Source organism: Callorhinchus milii, unplaced genomic scaffold (assembly GCF_018977255.1).
Source record: "Callorhinchus milii isolate IMCB2004 unplaced genomic scaffold, IMCB_Cmil_1.0 Scaffold6, whole genome shotgun sequence".
Taxonomy (NCBI): Eukaryota; Metazoa; Chordata; class Chondrichthyes; order Chimaeriformes; family Callorhinchidae; genus Callorhinchus; species Callorhinchus milii.
The window spans coordinates 4,204,397-4,214,365 of NW_024704747.1; the positions used below are offsets into that span (position 1 = coordinate 4,204,397).

The 9,969-nt window shown below is 44.5% G+C and overlaps 1 non-coding gene across 1 annotated transcript; it reads left to right on the forward strand.

Annotated features, from left to right (window-relative positions):
* The first annotated feature begins 3,397 nt into the window (after positions 1-3,397).
* On the forward strand, positions 3,398-3,471 carry trnat-cgu. Its single transcript has one exon. It is a non-coding gene; the product is annotated as a tRNA-Thr (tRNA).
* Positions 3,472-9,969: the final 6,498 nt, after the last annotated feature.

Below are 9,969 nucleotides of genomic sequence, written 5' to 3' on the forward strand. Positions count from 1 at the left end.
CTTTCTAATGCTTATTCCAAACAGATCGCAAGGTGGGAAATTCGTGCGTTTTAACAGGTTCTAGTTTTAAAATATATACTGAAAAACAAGCACTGAACCGCAGCTGAACTCTGCTACTTCCTCCCTCCCAGTGTTCTGCAGTGCGAGGCTGTTCCTTGTTATTCCAGGAACCATGCCTGACCACAGCTTCCCAATCCAATGACTTCACCCATCACTGGAGCGGGGAATGCCAAAACAAACCGACAAGGCCCCTTGAGGGCCGGCCGGGCATATTTTTCTCAGCGGTTATGCTGTATAAGTTTTTTCGCCGTGGATCCAAAGAAATTTATAGCGCAGGATCGTGTCTGTGCCGGCTCTCGGAATAATAATCCTTTCATTTGATCGAGCGCCTTGTCATGTTCAGACATCTCAAAGCGCTTCACGGAATATAGTGTAAAATGGTTTGGGTTTGGGTGCATTTTGTGGGCGAAACGTGGCAGCCGATTGCGCATAGCAGTGTCCCACCAACAGTTGTGGATTGAGGGCCAATTTTTTTTTTAGGCAACTTTTTTCTGAGGGATTACTAGCCTCGGAAAGTTATCTGCCAATCGACCAAGCGCCTGAAAGAATAATTATTATTAATAATTAAGAACAATAAACAAAATAATAATATTAATAGTACACAAAATTATAATTATTAATAATAGTGGTATAATTATTGGTAACAATATACAACCAGAATTATTAATACTCATTTGAAATAATAATTATTAATAATAATACAAAATAATAATTACTATCAATAATAATCTGAAAGGGAGTCCTTTCATTAAGTCCCATTCCCCTGCCTTGCCCATAGTTGAATGACATTACATTGCTGATCTACTATAGACCTTTGAAAGACAGCAATAATTTCTACTTTCGCATCGTTCAGCTGCAGTCCTGACGACTAACTCCATTTGGCCCCTGACCTCGTAAGGCCTCTTCCTCATCCATTCGACTGGGACAAATGTACCATTACATTGACAACCCAACTAATCTCGAGCCTCCGTGCTATTGTGGACTCTCACAGATTGCTTCCGCACGTGCAAGACGGACTGTGGGTGAAGCGAGTCAGGCAACTAAGAGACGGGTCAAGGAGTCAGTCTCAAGCACCAGGAATTGGGAAGGGAGCAGGTGCCAAAGTCATTTCAGTCTAAAGAAGGCACTGTGACCAATTCTCCTCCCCGAAGTCAGTCATACATTGGCTCCCACATGGGTCAAAGCAACTGCTTCCCAAGGGATGCTTCAGGATTTCCGTAATCTCCGCACACTCAGTGAAGCCCCTCCAAAAAAACAGACATTTAAATGCAAAAAATATATAATTTAGCCATTCTCTCCACGACTGTTTGTTTGACACTGCTGCGTGCAATTGGCTGCTGCGGTTCGCCCACAAAATACACAGTAAACTCACTTTGCAATACATTCCCTGAAGCGCTTTGAGACGTCTCAACGATGTGATAAGGTGCTGTATCAAATGCAAAGATTATTATTATTATTATTTTGACAGGCTGATACCGAGTGGAATTTTAATTGCTCCATCATCTTACTTTGTCTTGTTTCTTCTGCCTTTTTTTAGTCTAAACTAATCAAAACATACCAGGAAACATTCGATCAACAACAACTTACATTTCTAGAGTGCCTTTCACGTCGGGAGGATGTCCCAAGGCGCTGGACAGTCAGGGATTTAGACCCGATCTGGGGGTTGGGATAAGGGGAGGGGTGGAGGGCAAGGAGAGGAGGGGTTGGAGGGTGACCGAAGGCGCGGTCGAAGAGGAGCGTCTTGTAGGGCTTTGAAGGAGGCAAGGGAGGAGGCGAGGCGGAAGTGACTGTGGGATGGAGTTCCAGAGGGTGAGGATCACATAGTAGACAACAAAGAGACAACGTTTTGATAGCAGATGCCTTGGAGGCTTTGGGTTAAGGCAAACCCCCCTCTCTGCAGTTACTTTGCCCCCCCCCCTATTGAATGGCATTGAAGCTATCGACACAAACCCAGGATTCTGAGGACACGTCTCGTGATCAATACCAGCAATTAAAAAAAACGGCACTTTTTGAAACTCTACCTGAAACACTTCAGCCCGAATTGAAAGGAGTTTACAAGGTCGTCAACATCAATCAGCGCGAGGCACTTTAAAAGACTTCCACTTGCTCTCAAGTCCACAAATTGATCGCATCTCATTAGCACTTCATGAAAACAGTACGACTCTTATGCGGTTCCAACAGAAATAATGGGTTTGCTTTAGGGCAAAAATAAATCACATGAACCCATTCATTCTCACTCTCTCTCTCTCTCTCTCCCTTCCCCCCCATCTCTTCAGCTAAAGTTAGGGTACAAAAATTCAAGCAAGTTGAGCAGTCGCTACCATGAATGATTTGCTTGCAAGCTGGAAGCATTACATAGACGAGAAGTCCCGTAGCGTATTGGTTAGAGCATTCGCCTCGCAAGCGAGAGGATCCGGGTTCGATTCCCGGGCAGTGCAAAACCTCAAGCAAGTTTCCTTACTCCGCACGTCTCTGTTTCCTCAGTAGAAAGTGGGAAATCCTCTTGTTAGTCATTTGGTCGATCGCTTTCCTGGGGGTAATAAATCCCTTAAAAGTAATAATAATAATAATTTGGTCACTCAAAAATCTATGACAGTGGGACACTGCTGTGCGCAATGGCTGCAGTGTTTCTCCCACAAAATATGCAATTTATTCACTTCGCAGCATATCCCGTGAATGACTTTGAGACGTCTCAACGACATGAGAAAGCGCCGTATCAAATGCGAGGAATATTTTTGTTATTATTGTGACGCATTGATCATTATTATCATCAACGGACCAAAGCGTGCGTTTGAAAAATGATTCTCATTAAAAAGTTACATCACAGCCTTCCCAATGAGGAAGGAGAAAGAGAGACAGAGAGAGAGAGAGAGAGAGAGAGCCTGGCGTTTTATTTTCTCGGAGGAGCAGAGCCCTGTGCGAGATGGAAACTGACACTATGGATTGGGTAACGGAGAGCAGACAGCGCTAAGCAGGGGGTGTGCAGCTGGCAGGCTATTCCCCCCGTTGGGTCTGAGCACCTGGCAGCCGAACACTCAACACCAGCCCATGCGGTTTGATGTATCCTTACTACCTATTGTTACAGCAGGAGGGAGGGAGTGAGGGAAGGAGGGAGGGAGTGAGGGACGGAGGGATAAAAACCAAGCTAACCAGCCGCTGTCCTTTCATCAACGCAGATAAAACACACACACGCACACACACACAGGTTTCTCTCAAAGGACACGTAATAAAAGATTTTTTTTCTCTTTCTTGGGGAAAAAAAACACACGCGAATGCCACATGCCAGGCAGCCACGACCCAGGTTTAAAAAAAAATACAGATCGCGACGCCATGATGGCGTCCTGTAGTGTTGTGGTTAGCGCGCTCGCCTCGTTAGCGAGAGGACCCGGGTTCGATTCCCGGTCGGGACGAAACCTTAGGCAAGTTTCCTTACCCACACACGCCTCTGTTTACTGAGCAATAAGTAGGAACCTGGTTGTTAGTCGACTGGAGGATCGGAAGGTTGGTGGACTTAAGCTGGGACTTTGATTGCACGTAGTCTAGGCTGATGTTCCGATGAAGCGCTGGGGGTTGAGGCAGAGATGCCTTCTTTCAGATGAGATATTAAAACAATAAAAGTTCCACCCTTTAGAACTCCATCCCACAATCCCTTTGCCTCGGCTCCTCTCTTGCCTCCTTCAAGAGCCTCCTCTTCAACCCCTCCTGATCCCAACCTCCAGCTCGGGTCCAAATCCTTGACGGTCCGCCTCTTTGGGACGTCCTCCCAATGTGAAAGGCGCTATACAAATGTCATTTGTTTTTGTTGTCCCTGTCTTTTTTTCAGGTGGAGGTTGACGATCCTTCACTGGAAAGCCCTGGAAACTAGCGATAAGATTTCACTGGTGATGCTGAATTATTGGACTATTTTACTACAATAATAAAAATAATCCTTGCATTTGATATAGCGCCTTATCACGTCTTCAAGACGTCTCGAAGCGCTTCACAGAATATACTGTAAAGTGAATTGATTGTAGATTCGCGGGCGAAACGCGGCAGCCATTTGCGCACAACAGCGTCCCCACAAACAGTCGTGGACTGAGTGACCTATGTGTCTGGTGTGAATAAGTAGAGAAGTGCTGAGCAGAGGAGTGAGAAGGGATCCCAATGCATCATTAAAACCCAGCGCTCGTCCCACAACTAAGAGCCGATGCTGTTCTGTAACCGAGCGTCAGAAATATGATCTATTTTGGGGCTACTTTTTCCGGCAACTCAATTAAATCTTGCCCCAGATATGAGAGGCAAGTATTTTCTCCTTAATGAAACTGTGTGCCCGGGCGCCCAAATTAAATAGAGGAGCTTGATGTCTTTCCCCCCCTGACGATTAAACCCAAATTAAAATTCACACGTCTACAAATGAGGGGTTTATTAGAGAAATCCCATCTCCTTCGCCAGTGGTACTCAGACCTCTGCAGCTGAGTCCCATTGAAGGAGAGCAGAGCTGCTGACTGCTGCCTCGCTCTATGGGAGTCAGAGGCAGGTTATGATTGACAGGGCGAATCGTTGCTTAATAGCATGTCAGCAAAAACACCATTTTTTTTGTCTTTGTCTTAAAAAAAAAGCTTCAAATCGTACGTTCCAAACGCAAACGCCAGCACAGAGGTGCTGTGCCCGTCCCCTCCCCTTCAGTCACTTCACCCCGAAGCTTCGAAAGTCTCTCCCCCAAACCCTCTGCCTTTGACCCCCCCCTTCCTTCCCCTCTTGTAGATCACGACTCAAGACCTTCATCTTCGACCGTGCCTACAGTCTCCTCCTGCCTCTCCTCATTCCCCCACCCCAGCCCCGGCTCAACATCAGGCTCCGCTACTCTTAAGCGTTCCCAGATGCTGCCCCATGTGAAGGGCACTGGATACATCCAAGTTGTTATGGTTGACTCCTCACGTCAGCAAATGGTCAAAGGTTGAAAATATTACTATGATATAATAATGTTCCTTGGATTTGATATAGCGCCTTATCACAGCATCGCAGGATTCACTGTATGGTGTGATGTATCTCATCTTTCTCAACAACAAGATTCCATTTATAGAGCGCCTTTCACGTCGGGAGGACGTTCCAAGCCGCTGACTTTCTCCTGTAAAGTGACTGCGTACTTTTGGGGGTGAATGCGGCAGATAATGTGTGCACCCTGTTCTAAACCACGCAACAGACAGCCAAAACAACAACGGAAACCAAAAGTCCCTATAACCCGAAACCGCCGTGGATTTGGCGCTCAACTTTCAAAAGTAAAAGAATCTCCAGAAAACTTAAATAAATAGGTTTATTATTGTTCCTTCTCCTTGCTGTTCTGAGTTTGCCACCAGACCCAGCAGCATTTTCTGTCCGGTAGACAAAGCATTGCTTAATTCAGGAATGTCATTAATTAGGGCACAGAACAGGCTCGGGAATTTTGTATTTTTTCCACCTCTGTGATCTGAAGCTAAGTGATAATTTACACAGCGTTTAAGGAGCCCAGAGCCAAAAAAATGGTGTTACTTTGCTTGTGTTGTGGGCTTCGCTGTGGAAATCTGAAATTGAACAAAGTGCTCCTTGAAGCATTTTTAGAGAAAAAAAAATTCCTTTCATGTAGAAAGCGCCTCTGGTGAGCCTGGCATTGTAATTGTTGCCAGGCTGAGCAGATTGGAGGGATCGGCACATGTACCAACCACTGGAGTCAAGATAACTGGTCTGGGAGCAGGTCCGTGTGGAGAAGCCAGATTGGTAGTAAGGGAGGTCATCTTCGCGAGCCTTGGGGGAGGACTGCGTTGCTTGGAGAGGAGACAAAATGTCCTAAAATACCTGAAACGTAGCAGGCGACAGTGGTATTCAAATTGTCAAGACTGAGGTGGGTAGATGTTTGCCAAGTCTGGGTATCAAGGGATATGGGGCAAAGACAGGTAATTGGAGTTGAGGTACAGATCGGCCATGATCTTATAGAATGGCGGAACCGGCTCGAGGGGCTGAATGGTCTGTAGAGAGAGAGAGAGAAAAAAAATCAGTTTCACTGGGGGGAAGAAGTTTCAGCAGTGACAAAAAGACAAGAGGTACACAGCTACGAGTCGATCATTAAAAGAGACAATCTACTATAAAAAGGTACCATTTCGACCTTCAGATCCGCTCAGGTTAGATCACTTGCTGGTGCCAGGTGGGTGATTAATGCTTCTGTGAATCATACCCCAGTCCTCACCCAGTTTGATGACAGTCACACCCGAGCTGGGTGTTAATTATTTGCAGCCAAGATCTGCTATTCAGGGTTAAGCCAGTTACAAATCAACGCCTGTCGGTGATGAACAGAGAATAATATTGTATACCTTTATTTATACTAGCAGGTCTGAAATAGTTACAGGTGTTAGCTTGGGGGAGAACCTCGGGCTACGTCATAAACAAACTTCAAAAATGCACTTAAATGGGCAAGACCTTGGAAACCACCTGAAATAATGTACGAGGATTTTGGTAAAATCACACCCACAAATTATACAGTCAATTCACTTTACAATACATTCTGTGGAGCGCTTTGAGATGTCTCGATGACATGATGAGGCGCTATGTCAAATGCAAAGATTATTATTAATAATAAGGTTGATTTCTGCACCAGCAGAGACATGATGGGCTGAATGAATGGCTTCCTCCTGTGCTGTATATGATCTGCGGTTCTATGATGAAAGGAAGCTAACACTGGCTAGCATTGTATTGTGGAGGACAAGAGCCATCCTCATCCTCAGGCATGGTAAATGGGAGTGGAATATATTAATCAATCAATCCAACTCCCTGTGCTCTATACTGCTGCAAGCTATATTGCACCACAGAACCGTAATTTAGGTTTGATCTGGATTCTGGGTAGGAAGAAACATTTAGAATAAACATTGCCTTCCTTTCTTTTGGGTTCCACGCAGATGGTCACACAAGATTGCGAGCAATCACAACACAAGACAAGGCTATTCAGGCCATCGAACTTGCTCTTATCACAGACCAGCGAAACCTCCCCTATAATATAATAAATAATAATAATCCTTGCACTTGATACAGCGCCTTTTCATGTCTTCGAGACGTCTCAAAGCACTTCACAGAATATATTTTAAAGTGAATTGACTGTAGGTTTTGTGGGCGAAACCTGGCAGCCAATTGCGCACAGCAGTGTCCCACAAACAGTCATGGATTAAGTGAACAAATTATTATTTTTGAAGAAATTATTACCCGCGGAGAAAGTGATCTGCCAATCGACTAACAACCGGCTTCCTACTTACTGGTAGGTAAACAGAGGTGTGTGGAGTAAGGGAACTTGTGCTACGTTTCGTCCTGCAGGGAATCAAACTCGGGTCCTCTCGCTTGCGAGGCGAGTCCTCTAACCACTGAGATGCAGGACTCTCATGTGTGATGAGAGCTAGGTTCTGTTCTCAGTTATTCATTTCATGGCTATTTGTGGGATGTTGCTGCCGAGCTCTCCCATAAAACACACACAGTTACTGCACTTTACAGTAAATCCTGTGAAGCGTTTTGGGACAGTGTCTCGACGTGAAAGGCGCCATACCAAGTGCAAGAATTATTAATGAACTATTATTATTATTGTCTTCAGAGGCAATATTCCCTTCCAGTCAAATATCTGCTTGCATCTACAATGCATACGTCTCATCAGTACAAAGACCTCGATCTTCTTTTCGCCAATGAAAGCAAGTTCAGTTCTGTGAGGATTTACCTCGCACATTTAATGCTCCAAACCCAGAACTCCTCTTTGTGTCTCTCCCCTGATCCCTCACTGACGCTTTTGTGTCTTATTTTAAGATGCCCAAACCTGCGCTGCACCAAAATGTTCCACATGTGACCTTACAAAGGAAATTCCTAAACCCCAAACAGGAAAGTGTCACTCTCCATTTGATCAGCTTTACATCCTAGGTCAATGAAGCATCATAAGTATAAAGTTTCCTCTTGTCCCCACACTCTAGGAACCTGAGGCAACGTAGACCTTTCCAAAGTAGATCAGTGAAGAATGGAAGGAAAATGAACTTGAGGTTTGCTTCAGCATGTCTGAATCCAGCTGTTTTTGAAACCGGGCGACTTTTTGACAGATGTTTTCCATTCCGGCTCCGTGCCTGACTGCGCACTGTCTGTAACTTAATGAAGAACCTGTGTCTACAGAAGAAGCACCCTCTGCGGCTCCACATGGGAGTGTCATGGGTACGTCACCATGAGAGCCTTGTGTCCAATCCCATGCTATTATCAAAGGGAAGCGGCACAAGGCATTGAAGGGATCCCAGTCTGAGCTCCCACCGCTGGCTGCCAAGTGGCTTGAAACGGAGCCGAGACCTTAATAATAAAGATAATTATTATTATTATCATCCTTGCATTTGATACGGCGCCTTATCCCGTCATTGAGATGTCCCAAAGCGCTTCACAGGGTATACCATAAAGTGGAATGACTGTGTATTTTTGGGGGCGAAACGTGGCAGCCCATTTGTGCACAACGACTTCCCACAAACAACCACGGAGTGAGCGCTCAATTTTAATTGGGTTGATTTCTCTATTCAAATAGTGCAATGGGATCTTTAACGTCCACCCGAACAGGCAGGCGGGATCCTCGATTCAACATCTCCTCCGAAAGACAAAAAAAAAGTTTAAACTCTTGACAGTGCAACACCCCACCCCCACCCCCGGCACTACGTTGGAATGTCAGCTTAGACTATGTGACTTCAAGCCCCGATATGAGGCTTGAGCCTGCAACCTTCTGACTCAGTGCTCCCGCTGAGGCAAGCTGACACGCTATGACAACTTCTCAAACAGCAGATTATGAAACGATTACAATAATAATAATAATCCTTAATTTATTATTGTTTTTGGTTTTGGAGGGATTATTATTAGGCTGTGTGTGGAGTAAGGAAACTTGCCCAAGGTTTCGCCCTCTGCCTGGAATTGAACTCAGGTCTCTTACTTCCTGAGTTCAATTGACAATAGATTTGCTGAGAATTTTTTGATGGTTATGTCGCTTTTCGACAGTGTAGCAGGAGCACCTTACCTGTGCTGGGTGAATAAACCACCTTATACACTTCCCACATATCACGTTACTAATTGGACTGTGGAAAAAGAGCGTCAAAATGGTAATCATTCAACATGAAGCCACACCAGTCCGACAGCTTCCATTTGCCACGCTCTTGAAATCAATGAAGTCAGATACCCATCCCAAATGTTAAACTAACAAATGTATCTGTAGACGTGGTAGTCAGTGTTGTTCACCAGAGATGAAACAGGATCCTGATCGAATTCCATTGTTTTCACACTTACAATATATATTTTTTCACTTGGGCTCATGTCTGGAAAGATGCCTCCACCATGTAGGATATATTATAAATAATAATAATCCTTGCATTTGATATGGCGCCTTATCTTCAAGACGTCTCAAAGCTCTTCACAGAATACACTGTAAAGTACATTGACTGTATATTTGCGGGCGAAACGCGGCAGCCAGTTGCGCACAGCAGCGTCCCACAAACAAGTCGTGGATTGAGTGACCAAATTATTATTTTATATTCTTTCTTGAGGGATTATTATCAGGAGTGTAGAGTAAGGAAATTTGCCCAAGGTTTCGCCCTGCCGGGAATCGAACCCAGGTTTCTCATTTGTGAGCTGAGTGCTCTAACCACTGACCTACTATATTATACCACATATTATACCATATAATATCCACAAAATACAGTTAATTCACTTTACAGTATATCCTGTGAAGCACTTTGAGATGTCTCAACCACATGATAAAGCATTATATCAAATGAAAAGGTGATATAATACCATCAGATGGAAATTATGGATGAAACTTGTGGCGTTTTGTATTGTTTTCCACGTGATAATTATGACCATGAAATTTGATCCCAACGAGCAATAATAATAACTTTAACAGCCACCTAAACA